The sequence below is a fragment of the Chanodichthys erythropterus genome, chromosome 8, assembly GCF_024489055.1.
Source record: "Chanodichthys erythropterus isolate Z2021 chromosome 8, ASM2448905v1, whole genome shotgun sequence".
In the NCBI taxonomy this organism is placed as follows: domain Eukaryota; kingdom Metazoa; phylum Chordata; class Actinopteri; order Cypriniformes; family Xenocyprididae; genus Chanodichthys; species Chanodichthys erythropterus.
In genome coordinates, this window is record NC_090228.1 from 42,857,967 (window position 1) to 42,874,490 (window position 16,524).

A 16,524-nucleotide genomic window follows, 5' to 3' on the forward strand; every position below is an offset into this window, starting at 1 on the left:
TATATGTTCTAAAAACTATAAACGATTTTGTACTCAAAGTTGCTAGTGTGATATTTTACAGACATATTTAAAGTTACCAAAATAATTTGCCATGTCCAACTGTGCCCTTACAAAAATAACCTACAGGAATCCTGCAGGATTTTCATTTTTTTCTGCAGGTATCCTGCAGGAATTATAAAATCCTGCAGGATTTTTTAAAAAATCTGCAGGAATTATAAAGTCCTGCAGGATTTTTCACTTGTATTGCACAGCAGTCCTGCATGAATTATAGTCCTGCAGGATTTTTTACTTGTGTTGCATGTTTCTATTGTACTGAAGGGTTCATTCTAGAACATGTAGGAATGTCCTACACATACTGCTGCACATACTGCGCTGTACAGCACAAGTGAAAAATCATACAGGAATTTTAAAAAAATCCTGCAGGACTGCCGTGCACCTCACGCAGAAACAAAATGTTTGCTTACAGGAGTTTTCCCTGTAAATGAAAAATAAATAAGTCAAAATATATATATAAAAAAACCCTTTAACCCTTTTGGATTCAGGATAGGTTATGTCTAGACTAGAGAACAAAACTCTGATAGTTGCTGTAGTTTTATTCATACAATTTTTATTTAATTAGATTCAAGTACATTTCATGGAACTATTTTGGATATATTATGCTCTGGCTGTTGGCAGCAATGAGACAAAACAATGAGTCTTAACAAGTAAATAAAAAAAATTAAGAGTAAGAATAAATAGGCAATTATATATAAAAAAAAAACCATTTCTCTAAATCATTTCAAAATTATACATTTCTGCAAACATCCACGACATGTCAACATTCAAGAGATATGAGTCTGTATACTGTACATTTTTACCTTTTATAATATGAAGATGCAGCTATTTTGTTTTTAATCCAACTCCCATCTATTTGGTTGGATGCAAAAAACATTATTTGCAAGACCTGGTAGGTCCTTGAGGTAGACACAGGTTGAATGTATGTCTGTGCATTTGATAAGTTCAACTGAGTCAATCCCTCTTTCTTTTAAAATGTTTTTTGCCGTTATCCCTGATTCTCTGTCTTTGCTGATGTCATTACTTGTTGTTTTCATAACATCAATGAAGGCATGACCCTCTCCTTGCGCATTGCCTACGTCTATAAATGATCGTACTAATGCTATAGACCCATGTTTGGTTTGAACTGCATGGTTGATTGTTTTAGATAAAGATTTATCTCCTTTTGAATGAATTCGCTTGCCATTAACCACAGCCCTAGAATAAAAACTGAAAGCTTTATTTGCACTAAAACCTGACTCTTGAAGGATATGAGACTCTCTTGGGGTTGGCTGTCGTACATGTGGGCATCCAAGAAACATCACGCTAGAACTGCCAATACACTTTGTCACAATATTGGTGCCTCCCAACATTTTTTCAACAAAGCTTTTGCTTTGCCGTGTTTGTTCATCATTGAATACAGCAGCAATGAGTCGTGGAACATGTTGGTAAAGGTTAAACATGTTAACAATTTGTTCTGCTACAGCTTGTGTGCCATGAAAGAGTTTCTGAAGGTGTCCATTCTGGGACTCATATAACAATGCACTGTGACTCCATAAAGGGACCCCAATTTTTCACAGATGCTGCTGCATGTACAAGTATGTGGACATTATAAGACACATGACACTTTCCATACTGAGACTCAAAACGGCCCACAAATGCTTTTAAAAGGCCATCAGCTTTGTCAATGTCGTGGGGGGAAATTGAATCATCATCATATGCAAATCCAGAAACCATATTAAAAAACATCAGCAGCATTAGAGGAGATGGACCTTTTACGCCATTTATGCATGTTCCAGAACCAACAGCTTGCTGAGCATCTTCAGTGTATTTTCTGTGTGATCTCAGCTCTGGCCCTGTTGACTGCAAAGGATACACCCTAGTAAACCCATTACCCTTTTCCACAACTTCACCCTTTTGATAACACCAGTTACAACCATGCTCTCCATTAAATTGTTTGACATTCTGTACAGCACAACGAGCCACTGAATCACAAATGCAAAGCAAACTGTATACATGGACTACTGTTTTTTCACCTTTCCACTGACAAGGTAACCCTTGGTTTTCAAGACTACGCAATTCATCAACAAATGATTGCAGAAACGAGTTCATTTCTGGCTTTTTTGGCCCAAACCACAAACCGCCAAGAATGACATGCTTTGCCCTCAGATTAGGGGGGAGCTCGTTGATTGTGACTTGAAGAGGCCAGACATGAAAAGGAGAAGATTTGAAAATTGGAACACCATCAACATTCCAGGACACTGAAATATTCAACAATTTTGGGTCATTTAGTGCATCAATCGATTTGTACATAGTGCCATCAAATATGTCTTCAACATTTTGTGAGTTGCCCTTTTTCCTTGACCATTTGTAATTCAAAGACTGACAAAAATCTGTATCTTGAAATTTACCTCTTAATTGATCTGAAATAGATAACTTGATAAAGACAGAGCCAGATTTGATTAAGTTTTCCATGTCCCCTGGGGTACCATTGCATGAAGCACAATGGGTGGGGATTTCACTACCAAAGAAATGTTGGCAGGATGGGCAAATATACTGGACTTCAAAAGTGTCACAGTGAAAAGATTTCATGAACTTGTATAAGCTATCTGGAACACCATTGTTTGAATCAGGACAGTGGAGATTGATAAGATCTAACAAGTCACTCAAAGCCACTTTGGATGTTGTATGCCTGAGGCTGTAGGCAAGTATGCACAGCAGAGATTCTTCATTTGTGATTTTGGCATTTGGATATATTTTTTCCTCACTGGCACACTCCTCTCTTTCTTCTGTGCTTCCCTCACAAACTGCACTGTGGTTTCTGACAATCTAGAAAGTAAATATTGCACTAATTATAAGCTGACACATAAAGAAGTGTGAGCTTTAAAAAAAAAGCATGAGGCTATAGACTAGATACATATTCTAAACTTTATTCTCACATGAGTCTGTGGAAAGTTCTCATCAGCTGTGCTAAAAACATCACCCTCGTCATCAGCAGAAAAGCCTTCCTGTCAGAAATTGTGCATTTATTGCACATTAAAACAAAATCCATATGAACACCGATATTTACAAATGTATGCAAAAAGCATTGGATTCAAAAAAATATCAGAAATCCATTCTCACATCAGCATCTGAAAAGTTTCCATCAGCATCGCTGACGACCTCATTCTCTTCATCAGTAGAAAAGTTTCCCTGTGAGACATGTACAGGTACTTGGACCACTAGTTTTATGCATGTACTTAAATTTTGTAAATGTTCTGGCTGATAAATGATCAAAGAACTGCCAACCTTATGACAACAAGGAAGCACAATTCTAAAGAAAATTAACTTTGAAAAATAAAAACATAAATAAAAAAGCCTATTCTCACACGAGCATCAGGGCAGTTCCTGTCAGATTTGCTGATATTGTCACCACTGTCATCATTGGAAATGTTTTCCTATAAGTATGAAATTATAAACATACAGGGGCATGTTAGACATGGTTTCTTGACTACAACAAATGGCCATGAATTTATCACTGAAAATGTTTTTAGGCCAACATTAAAACCTGAAATACTTCAACTATATCGGGAATAAGCCATGTCTTGTATGATCTTCTATTTTTTGCTCCTGAAGAAGAAAAATGAGCAGATTTCTTGCTTATTTGATTAATGTAAGTCAATATGCAATTGTACAATAAGAAACAAATTGCCTAAAATACAGTTATTTGCATTAAGAAACCTATTATATTCTGTGTCCATCGCCTTTTTGTAGCTGCGGGAACAGGTGCCTCTTCATTTAAGTACACTTTATACTCCATACCCTGCAAAAAGAAACACGTTAGTGTTATTTCTTTATAAATATAATAAAGAATATATTTTTTGCATTACCCGAATAGCTTAATCCAAATGAGAACATTTCCTAAAAATGACTACAATAACGAATCTGGGTATTGACAAAATTGACTTTAATTGGAAGACATATTTTATTTTAGAAGGCTATTTTTTTTAAAGAAAAGAAAAGTTTGGTCGTAAAAGTCTTAGTGTTGTCTTTCACCCTGAAAAAGAAGCTCGTGTAATTTACATAAAGAACCGGTAAATTAATCTTTTCACTGAGGTGACGTGTTTGATTGACGCTCACTTGCTTCGCGCAGCCGATTCACGTGACATCATTGCACGTCATTCATCAATTGTCACTTTGTATCGTGAAGGTAAGTCCGCCTTTTATTATATAATTATATCGTTATAATGCTTTAAATTACTGTTTTGTTATACATTTCTAAAATAATGTGTATTTGTAACACTAAAACATATGAAGATGTTTTTCTTTTTTCTTTTTTTTTTTGCCGATACATTATAGGCCAGTATTATATTATAGCCTATAACTACCATATACCGCCTACATTTTTAATAAATGACTATAAAAAGTAAGCCGTAACTATTGCTAACAAAAAAAAGTTAAGGTAACACTGTTGTCATGGATACAATCAGCTGAAGGCAACAGATGAATGTGAATGAGGAGACTTTAGAGTTTTGTACACCTTTGGATTAATAATTATATATGAAGAGTTCAGAAGCAAAAGCCGCTAAACGCCACCTCCGTCAAAAATGAGATAATGACATTGAACGAATGCTTACGGCACGTAGTACACGTTCAACAAATCACGTGCTTCAAAATCCTCTAAATCGCAGTGTCAGCCCATTCAGAAATATCGGTTTGTCGGCAAAAGCCTAGACGCCACTTCCCTTTGGCAGCAAAAGCCGCTATATTCCGAGAACCAATCAGAAGGCGCGAATCGAATCATATGATTTCGAGCGGTTTCAATATAGTGGCGCGCTGAGGAGATTTTTGTGGAGATTTTTTTGGAGATTCAGATTGAGATTTTTAACATAAAAATATGGAGTACGATGAAATGGATGAGCCTGTCCTTCTGACATTGGATGGCAGAAGAAAACGGCAGTTACCTCAAAACTCTGCCCGTCATAAGGCAAAAGAAAATAGATACAGTGGAAATGGCTTGGTCGCAAGTGTATCGTGCACTCATAAAGCCGCCTTTCCACTGCACACGACAAACAACAGCCGTTGGACCGGAAGTCATTCATTTCCAATGGAGAGTAGTACGGGGACTGCGTGGAGTTCCGATCATATGCGAATGCGGAAATTTCGGATCCGATTTGAGCTTCGGATGCGTTGAAATATTTGAACTTCTGCAGCTAGACCGTATGCAACCGGCTGACCGGATATGATGTATTCTAGTCAAAACGATGAGCACGCAAGTTAGAATTACCAATATTTTAACACTTTAACGTTATTATATAAACACTATTTCATTAAAATGGTGGATATCGATAATTATGTAAAACAGAAAAGATATTTTAAGATTATTAAATATTTTTTTACGTTGAAGCTCTATAAAATCTACTAGTTTGTTTTTATTTCAGATGTATTGAGGGTCATTTGCTTTGTATGGATATATTCATACATGCATTAACGTTACATTCATTAAAATCGTTCAGTTTATCCATGGTGGTTGCTGGGTTGGAATAAGCCAAGGGTAACGGTTGCTTCACTACCAATTTCAAAGTTCCGTGCGACTGCCGCTAGGGGGCGAAATGCGACAATCGGATGCGAATGTCGTGTGCAGTGGAAAGGCGGCTTAACAGTTCTTCGTGTAGTGCCGTTACTTTGAAGGACTCAGATTTGTTATACATCAAACAACAGCTCTATTTCACGAAAGACAAAGTCAAACAAGATGCCATTCTTCTATCTCATATGGATGCTATGCCATGTAAACGAAGGAGGCAAAAAGTGGAGGCTGAAGAGAAGAGACGACAAAGAGATATATCGATCAAGTATGCTGTTTTAAAAGAAGATAAGGTGAAAGTTCCCATCTGCCAGGCTTCATTCTTGAGCATTTTCTGTAAGTACAAAGATTTTCTCATCACAATAGTTAGCCTACTAGTTTTCCTATTTTTGCATTAGTACATTATCGTCAAAGCCATGTTTATTCAATTATCTTCCTCTAGTACATGCACAGTACACAGGCTATTTTTTCATAAGTTATTATCTGGTAATGACTCTATGCGGTATTAGACATATAACTTAGCCTACTTAAAACATTATCACTATCATTATTATTATCAGAAAGAGATTTATTGCCAATGCCAAGTAGGCCTATGTTTGCACATACAAGGAATTTGTTCTGATGACAGAAGCTTCCAGTACACACAGACAACAACACACAGATAATGAAAAATAAATATAAGTCAATAAAAATACACATATGTATGTATATAAATAAATAAACAAAACAAAAACAAAACAGACAAAAATTGTATGTACGTGAGCTATAGGTGGAATTAATTTGGTATCAAATAAATATAAGTGTTATTGCACATTATTATTGCACAATAGGGAGAGCATTTAATATGAGTAGACCTTTGCAAAAGAATAATAAACTGTATGACTGTTGTCAGTTCATGTTTTGAAATTGTGCACGATTGGTTTCATGATTCCCATTTAAGATATTTCACTGTGAATAGTATGTAAATATAAAGATAAATAGGCCTAGATAGATCTAAGACCTACCTTTTTCCTTGATGCTGTAGTTATTCTTTCCCAGCTCTGTTTATTTCTGACATTTACATTTTTCATATTATTTGCCCGCCGTGGTGCACCTGGGAGAAAGTTCCTACCAAGTGATTTGAGTGTTGCAAAAATGAATCAGATGTTTCTTGAGCAGAATCATCAACAAGTTTCCTACTCACTCTACTGGAGCATCTTTGTGTATGATTTCAACCTGGCCTTTGGTCATCCTGCCAAAGATGTGTGCTCTTCATGTGTCAAATTCCGCGTTGCAATCAACGATCCTGACCTGACTGCAGAAGAGAAGTGGAGTAAGATTCTTCTTTACACACTTCACCGTCGCCGAGCTCGTCAGTTTTATGACACACTAAATGATGTGGGTGATACATTCACTGTCTGCTTTGACATAATGGAGAACCTGGTCCTTCCTAAGTCTGCTATAGGTCAAACATATTACTCACGGCAGGTATACTTTTATGTATTTGGTGTGGTTCGTCACCGTGGCAGAGCAGAACCCCAGAGTCGGCATGAGATAAATCTGTACACCTGGCTGGAATATGAGAATTCAAAGGATAGTAACATTGTTGCCTCAGCTCTCCAACACTACTTCAGCACAGTGGCTAGAGTTGATCTGCGCCAGTGTCAGAGCCTCCGCCTGTTCTCCGACTCTTGCTACGGCCAGAATAAAAACATTAATGTTCTGTCAATGTTGTTTGCCCTGCGTTCTCAGCTGTACCCTCAGCTCAACATCACTTACTTCTTTCCTATACGAGGGCACAGTTTCTTTCCGGCTGACAGAGTGTTTGGAAGGATTGAGCAAGATATCCGGAAGCATACCACTATTCTGTTGCCGGAAGAGTATAACAACATTTTGCAGAAGCATGGCACTGTCCATCGATATGGGAAGGACTGGCAGTGCTATGACTTCAAAGAAGCAGCAGCCAGGTTCACAACAACTCAGAGATCATTCAAAATAAGTGAAGCAAGAGTGCTGCAAATCTCTGGAGATAAACTGGGGATTAAGCCTGTGTTTGCTGGTGAATTTTGCCAGCACTCTGTGCTGAAGCGAGGTAAGAGATGGTGTCAGTTCAAGCCGGCTCCTCTTCCGGATGTGAACTGCATCAAGGAAGCAAAGAGGACTGATGTCTTGAAGCTGCTGGGTGAGCTGGGAGTGCCAAAAGCTGTGCACGAGTTCTATGAAAACATACTGGCAAGTGATGGTGACAAGGGCTGCGTTCCAGTTCGGTTTTAGACACGCACTCGCGAACTTCCCTAAACACTTCTCTTCGGGGGAATCCCTGCCGCCATTTTGAAGTGCGTTCCACTTCGTGAAGTGGACGAGGGAAGTTTATATGGACAGACCCTCGCTCCCTCGATTTTGAACGAGGGAGCGAGTCTACTTCATATGTACACTTCAGGCAGCTCCATAACCCACAATGCAACACGATTGTGACGTCACCGCATATCGCGTTTAATTTACCCCACCACAAACAACTCTATGATATATTAATTATTTTTTAAACATTTAAAACACACATATATACATATAGAATGCTGTATTAAACAATTTTGTAAGGGGAAAAAATGAATAATAAAACAGCTCCATTGCGGAATCCAAGTGATCAAGGGCTTAAGACGTTCCAGTTCAGCCCATACAAAGGTTCCACCAGAAGTGGGCACTCGTGCAACGTAAGCAATGACGTACATCCGAGTCAACAAGACCGAGTGAAGTTAGCGAGGGAAGGGCATTTAAAAACCGAACTGGAACGCAGCCAAGGACATTGAACAAGACCTTGAAGATGGTGAGGATGAATGAATGACAGCATCTAAAATTGTCTGAGAGATGTCCTCTTTTTGCACAGTACTATGTGTGTTTTATTTGCTAATGTAAGCTATTTTAAGATATTGGTAATTGACTAAGAAGTCAAGTCTCATTTATTGTTATTGTTATTTATTGCTATCTTAATTTTGCTTTACATTTCATGAAGTATTTTAATCTACTTAAATATGATACTCAGACAGTTGTTGAGGCCTTTCAAAATTTTAACCTGTATACCTGTTTTGTGCACTGAATTTATTTATACTTGAGTTTAATAAATTATATATTACATTATAATATTACTTTACACTATGTAAGTCTGATAAGCTTTTTACACTAAATGCACATTGCACAGATATTGATGTTTCAGAATGTTTTGCACTGTTCTACTTGATTATACACTAAACTATTTGAATAGGATAAGTGTTTTTTTATATTTGCACAAAGCACGTTATGATTGTGGTAGGCATGTTTCTATTCAGACTGTTATTTCAATGTTTATTAGTTTTTATTAGAATGTTTTGCACTGTTCTCATATACATACTTGATTATAAACAACACTATTTGAATCTAATAAGCTTTGTTTGCAGACATTGTTTGCAATGTTTACATTGTTGAAAATCTACTTGAATCTAAATCCCAAATATCAGAAATGACACTAGATTGTTAATATTTTATTAATGTCAATTTAATGTTATTGACTTACTGCACTTGACAGATGTATGTATTTTTAATGTTGGGTTGTTTGTGTAACATCTGTTGTTTTTTTGTTTTTTTTTGCTAAAATAAATATGCTGCCATTTTGTGCCATTGTGGTTATAATGTGTGAATCTTTTCTTTTTTATATATTTTTGGATTTTTGCCTGTATTCAGACAGGGCAGAAGGGTGACTGCAGAGAAATGGGGTGGGATTGGCAAATAATTGCAGATCTCATTCAACCCCTGTAACAAGGTTTGTCTACTGTTTAGTTTTGAAATGATTGTGCTCTCATCTTTTTCAGTGTTTCTAGTTGCATCTTTAGTGATTTTTCAAGTATTTACTATGTCTTGTCCCAATAGGTGGATTTAGAGGTTTTTGCAAAAAAAGCAGTAGTGGATTTAGCTGGTTTTGACGCAAAAGAAAATCTAACTTGTTAAAAACCAATGAATTATCTAAAGTGACATTTTTGCAAAAAAGTTATTTTTACCTTACAAAATAATAACCTTATAACTAATTCATTACCTAATAACCTTATCATTACCTTTAAAATGAAACTCCTGAACCTGATTGTAGGAGCCTGATAAAAAAATGCTCATTTAAAAGAAAAGAAGTCTGATGGATTTAGAGGGTTTTGCATCTGAACTCTTCATATATATATATATATATAATTATTATTATTATTAATGAATTCATTCAATTGTATGTATGTAAATATGTATGCATTTAATTATTTATTTATTTAGAAAATGAGCAAAACATGGGTTCTGGTGGAATGGAGGGAGGAGCCTCCCACCTATGATATTGTCCCTAAAAAGGACATACTAAAAAAAAGTTTGAACCTGGAGATGTTGTGGATGTGGCTTATGAAGAGGAAAGTTCCCCAGCCACAGTTATAGATATTGATGGTAAAAGTTCAGCAAACAAGACTTAATCATGATATAGAAGATATGTATTTCCTAATTTATTTTTGTCCCTTCAGAGAGCAAAGATACCCTCAGGAGGAGGATGTTTAGGCTAGAGGGGAAAAGAAAAAATCAGCCATGTTTGCAAAATGATGCAAAAAGAGTAGCAAAGAAAAAAAAAAAAAAACGTACACTCCAACTCAGTCCCCATCTCACTCCAAAACGTCCTCATCTGATCAAGAGCCTCCAGTCAAACATCAAGTAATACCTACATCTTTTAAATGGCTACTCCTATTTTTCATTATGCTTATTTAAATAACAAATATTAATGACACCGATATGACACTAATATTGTGTGTCCATCTTTAGGTCATCCACCGAAAGGACAGTATGTTAATGCAAGAGATTAACAGCATGGAGAGTCAAGCTGAAGAGCATTCAAGCTGAGAAACACAACTTGAGAGAGAAATTCTCAAATTAAAAAAAGAAAATGAGAATATAAGAGCACTTAATATAGCTCTGCAACAAGGTATTATTTTTTTCTTCATGTATTTCTGTCTATTCATCTATATATTAATTTATCAGTCAGTGTGGTTGTCTGTTAGTAATCATTTATTTTGTATTTTTTAAGAAATTCTTCCAATGCTCAATTGCAGCATGAACCAGGACACTCGTCTTGTTGCTCAACAACCACAAGATTCAAGTCAGAAGAATCCCCCTGAAAAGGTGAATACAAATATATTAGTTTGTTTATATAGCCTATATCAGAGGTCACTAATAGGCGGACCGCGGTCCGGATCCGGACCCAGCCGCCGTTCTATCCGGACCCGGACCAATAACCCATAAATTATTGACTTTTGTCGGAGCGTTTCTATTTTAACCCGCGTTTTGTGTAATTCCGCCACGCATGAGCCGTCCTCGTGCCCCCTTTTCAATTCTGCCCCTCCAAGCAATCTGGGTAATATTCCAGGCAATTCTCAATTTGTAAATTCCACATCTTACGTACCACAGTCCAGGGGCGATTCCAAAAGCCGCAATTTCAGGTTTACTTCAGGCAGACAAGTATGTAATAATTTCAATCAGTTTGGCTGTACTAGACAACGCTGCAAATATTTACATGTGTGTAATTTCTGTGGCGGGGCCCATGCTCGCTCTGTATGCCCTGTCTATCGCTCCTCAGCAAACTCCAATAAAGAATTGAGAAAGTATCTGTCTTCTCCTATCATTGTCTCCTCTTTAGCGCACGAACTGGCGAATCACCCAGACCAAAGCTTCACACAGTATCTACTTACAGGTTTAAAGGAAGGTTTTAATCCTGGTTTGGAAAGCTTGCCTACAACTAGCCTTATTTGCAGAAACCTACAGTCTGCAATAGCCGAACCTGAAGCAGTTGACACCCTAATAGCCAAAGAGCTAGAGTCTGGATTTATGATTGGCCCCTTTGATTCCCCTCCTTTTGAATTGTTTCGGATTAGTCCCATCGGTGTAGCCACGAGGAAATTTTCAGGGAAAAAACAAATTATCATTGATCTCTCTGCTCCACACAACAGCACTCATCCAAGCATTAACAGCCTCATCCCGCTAGAAGAATTCTCCTTGTGCTACCATAACATAGACCAAGCCATTAACCTAATCAAAAATGCAGGTTACGGAGCCTGGCTAGCAAAAGTTGACATTACTTCAGCATTCAAAGTCATGCCCATTCATCCAGATTTTTGGCACCTTTTTGGCATTCGCTGGAAAGGAAAATTCTATTTTGCAGTGCGTTTAACTTTTGGCTGCATGCTGTCAGAAGCACTTTGCTGGATCCTGCAAAACAACCATGCAGTCCCTTACCTGGTGCATCTTCTGGATGACTTTCTCACCATTTCCCCAAGCTTCTTTCCTCCAGCTGCTCACCTTTCCACCGTTCAGGAAGTTTTTTCTAAATTGGGAGTTCCACTGTCCCCAGAGAAAACATCAGGCCCTACCACATCCCTAGAATTCCTTGGAATTAACCTTGACTCTGTTAAATTCCAAGCTTCCCTTCCCAAAGACAAAATAGACAGGATAATTGCCATCTCCTCCAATCTGCTGGAAGTACCTCAGTGCAGCAAACGAGATTTGCTATCCCTGCTTAAACTATGCCATGCGTATAGTGCCTCAAGGACGCCCTTTCATCTCCCACTTGCTGTCTCTTGCATCTTCCATTCAGGAATTGGATAATACCATATCTCTAACCCCATCTTGCCTCACCGATCTGAATCTATGGATCGTGTTTCTAAAACAATGGAATGGCCTTACTTTCTTTTACGATGACATTCAATCTCAGTCTAGTGATCTCCCTCTGTTTACAGACGCCGCTCCCTCAGTAGGCTTTGGAGGTTTTTACAAGAATCATTGGTTCGCTTCAACCTGGCCTCCTGAGCTCTCCATGTCAAATCAACGAGCCACATCCTCAGCTTTTTGAGTTATATCCGATAGTCGTAGCTGCTTTTTTGTGGGGTCACGAATGGTCTTCTAAAAGCATAGAATTCCACTGTGATAATCTGGCCACTGTTCACTGCATTAACAAAGGCCGTTCAAATTCCCCTGAAATCATGCCCCTCTTGAGACGCCTCACCTGGTTATCTGCCTGTAAACAGTTCATCTTCAAAGCCGTTCATATTCCAGGCCACCAAAACCAAATTGCTGACACACTCTCTCGTTTTCTGTTTCAGAAATTCAGAGCATTAGCCCCGGAGGCGGACCCAGACCCAACCCCAGTTCCTCCCTATTTAGACTTGATATTCCTTTAACTCACCCACTCAAACATCTCCACACCTCATCTCTGGATTTAATATTCCACGCCATCTCACCCAGAACATTACAATCCTACTGGACAGCTTGGAGAGCTTTCAAACAATTCCATTCCTCCTACAACCAGCCTTTTCCCAATTTTTCCCTCCTTTCAGTGTCTTCATTCATTTCATATCTTAACCAGATTAAGTCCATCCAACCCAGTACCATCAAAGTTTATCTTAGCGGCATCCAATTTTTCTTTAAACTAATCTATGGCCGTCCATGCCCTGCTATAACAAACCCTCAGATCACACTCCTTATCAAAGGAATTCAAAAAACCAACCCCACTCATCCCGATTCTAGGCAACCTCTAACCATTGATCTTTTAGCTAAATGCCTGACCTTCCTCCGTTCTGGTCATATGCCTCCCGATACAGCAAGAACTCTGGATGCTATGTTTACCCTGGCCTTTTTGGATTCCTCAGAGTTTCTGAATTTACGGCCAATTCTAAATTCAATCCAGCCATTCACCCAACCTTCTCTGATCTCCAAGTTTTAGACACAGACACCATCCTTTTCCTCCTCAAATGTAGCAAAACTGATCAATTAAAAAACGTCCATTTCATCCATATCTTCAATCTTCCGACACCCATCCAGACATATCAGTCTCTTTCCTACTTCCTTGCACACAGGAAGGTTCAGATCTCCTCTCCACTCGACCCGCTTTTCATTGATGAGAACAACCTTCCAGTCACTAGGCATTGGTTCCATAAAAAGCTTAAACACATCCTCACCCACTCTGGTATCCAAGCTCACTTGTATTCATCTCACTCCTTCCGCATTGGAGCAGCCACCACCGCAGCCCAAAAAGGCATGCCAGATCATCAAATCAAACTACTGGGTCGGTGGTCCGACCTCAGCCTCTTCAAACAAGCCCATCTAACTCTTGCTTCTCTTTAAGATAGCTGACCCATGAAACTAAATCCAACCTATGCCTGCCAAATCTTGCTTTATTTGATACTGCCGCTGCAGTGCTCCGCCCAATTTGATACTGCCGCTGCAGTGCTCCACCTAATTTGATACTGCCGCTGCAGTGCTCCACCTAATTTGATACTGCTGCTGCAGTGCTTCACACGATACTGCCGCTGCATTGCTCTACCCAATTTGATACTGCTGCTGCAGTGCTTCACCTGATACTGCCGCTGCAGTGCTCTGCTTAAATTTTATACTGCTGCTGCAGTGCTTCACATGATGCGGCTGCTGCAGTGCTCCACTTGATCCCATGTTGCCGCCACAGTGCCTCACCTAACTTAAAACTGCTGCAACAGTGACCTGCCTACCTCAATACTACCTCTGCAGTGCCGTCTTCCTTTCCTCCTCTTCTCCAATTTTGGGGGGTCTTCTGGATTATTGAAATAATTTCACATGCCGATTCCTTCAATAATTATGATCTGTTCAAATCCTATAATTATTGCTTGCTGTCTAAATTCTGCACTCATGTTTTTGGGGGGCAATCGGAGCTCGAGTAGGATATTCTTTCTGAGGCCCTCTATAGCAGACAGCAAGCCAAACCTGTTTACCACTTACGCTAAGATTATATGGGCACACGAACTCGTGAAGTGAAGTTAATAAACGTAATTTCGGGAGGAGTATGCCCATCTAATCTTCCAATTAATACCAAGGTATGAAACCAGCATCTTACCTCTTCCTGTTGTTAGTTCTTTTTGCATCCCTCCTCCTCCCCTTCTCCTCCTTTTGTACTAATTTTGCCTGTTATAGGGGGGCAATCGGAGCTCAAGTAGGATATTCTTTCCGAGCCCCTCTATAGCAGACAGCAAGCCAAACCTGTTTACCACGTACGCTAAGATTATATGGGCACACAAACTCGTGAAATTCTATTGGATAAGTGTTGCTCCTTTCACATGGAGGTTTGGCAGTGATCGGAAATCGGGAGCTGAGGTCTGACTGTGAAGGCATTAATAAAATTTGGATCAATATCTGTTATTGAATAATCAACTACACTGGTTCCTAATCTGGAGCAATAGGTGAATCTTCCTAATGTATCTCCTCTAGTTCTGCCATTTATTATGTATATCCCTAAACCTTTACAGTTTTAATATTTGCATTCCATTCATGTTAACTAAACTATCATAGCTGTTTCTTGGTGTGATACTTGAGGAGTGAAACATGGTATCATTGAGTATATGGTCATTATCTACAATATTTACATAATCAATTTCTCCCCCTGTTCTGGCATTTAAATCTCCACATATGAGGATATTTCCTCTGGACTGAAAGTGTAAGATGTCAGTCTGTAGTTTGGAAAAGCTTTGCTCTTCATAATAGGGAGAGTCATGAGGTGGAATATAGACTGCACAGAGGTAAAGATTAGACTGTGATATGACAGATTTCACTTCAAGCCAAATAGTAGATTTTTCAATTTTAATCGAATGTTTCAGATTGTCTTTGTGCCACGTAAGTATTCCACCTGAGTCTCGGCCGCATTTTATTTTAGAACAACAATTTCCTTGTATCCTATTGGACAATGTAAAGTCTCATTACTACGACACCACGTCTCATGAAAGATACAGATATCCATATCTGATATACTGCTGAGTACGTCTTGGTCTTCAGTCTTGTTACCAAAAGTAGAAGAGTGCAGACCCTGTATATTCCAACAACTGATTTTAAATGATTTCATGGATAGATTTTTCTGTAGTTAGTGTGTGTGTGTGTACATATGTATAAGTGTGTGAGTTATACAGGTTATGTCCTCAGTCTGGAGCAGATGATGTTCAGTAGATGTCTCTCTCTCTCTCTCTCTCACACACACAAACAAATTTTTTAAATTTCTTTTTTTTCTTGTTTTTCAGGAAAACAGTGTAGAGGCTTCATTTGGCTGTGAATTGGTCTCTGCTTCGCTCTGCTCTTACAGTTTCAATAAATACAATAAATAATTTGTGAAAATGCATTGTTTGTTGTGAAGTTATTCCCCCTGCATTAATCCTACAGAAGACATAAGAAGACCTGTATAATTGCATATTTATCCACAACAGTCCTGCAGGAACTTTGAATATTATATTTTAAAACCCTGCAGGGATATAATTCCTGCAGGTATTCCTTCATAAAATTCCTGCAGGTATTCCTTCAGTAAAATGAGCTGAAAATCCTGTAGGAAATCTGCATAATATTCCTGCAAGATTCCTGAAGGTTATTTTTGTAAGGGTGGAGCACATGCTAGCATCAACATCCTCCTCAGCCTTTCACAAAAAAGGAAACAAAAGCCCTAGTTTACACAGACATTTTTATATATATATATATATATATATATATATATATATATATATATATATATATATATATATATATATATATACACACACAGATATATAGAAAATTTCATATTCAGGATTAAGTATTCTGTGTACTTTTCTCTCACCCTCGAGAAGGCAACAGAACATTAACACATTGTTTACAAACTATGCTGTACTTACTTCCGACTTATTTTCACACGGATTTAGACTTACCTATATTTTATTTATATAAAGCGTTCACAAGCAAATTTGCTTTATGCATTTCCCTGGTGTCGTAATTTCCGGTGAACTGCTAGCTGTCATTCTGGGTGACCGCTTCACCCAGTGGTTCTGTGTATCACTACACAACAAAGTTGATATTGTTCATTGATGCTTACTGTATTATGTAGAAGAGTATTGTGAGAAAGAGATCGAGTGAGTGAGTTTATTACC

At 38.2% G+C, this 16,524-nt stretch overlaps 1 pseudogene; it reads left to right on the forward strand.

Annotated features, from left to right (window-relative positions):
* Positions 1–11,800: 11,800 nt before the first annotated feature.
* On the forward strand, positions 11,801–13,738 carry LOC137025277 (uncharacterized; annotated as a pseudogene).
* Positions 13,739–16,524: the final 2,786 nt, after the last annotated feature.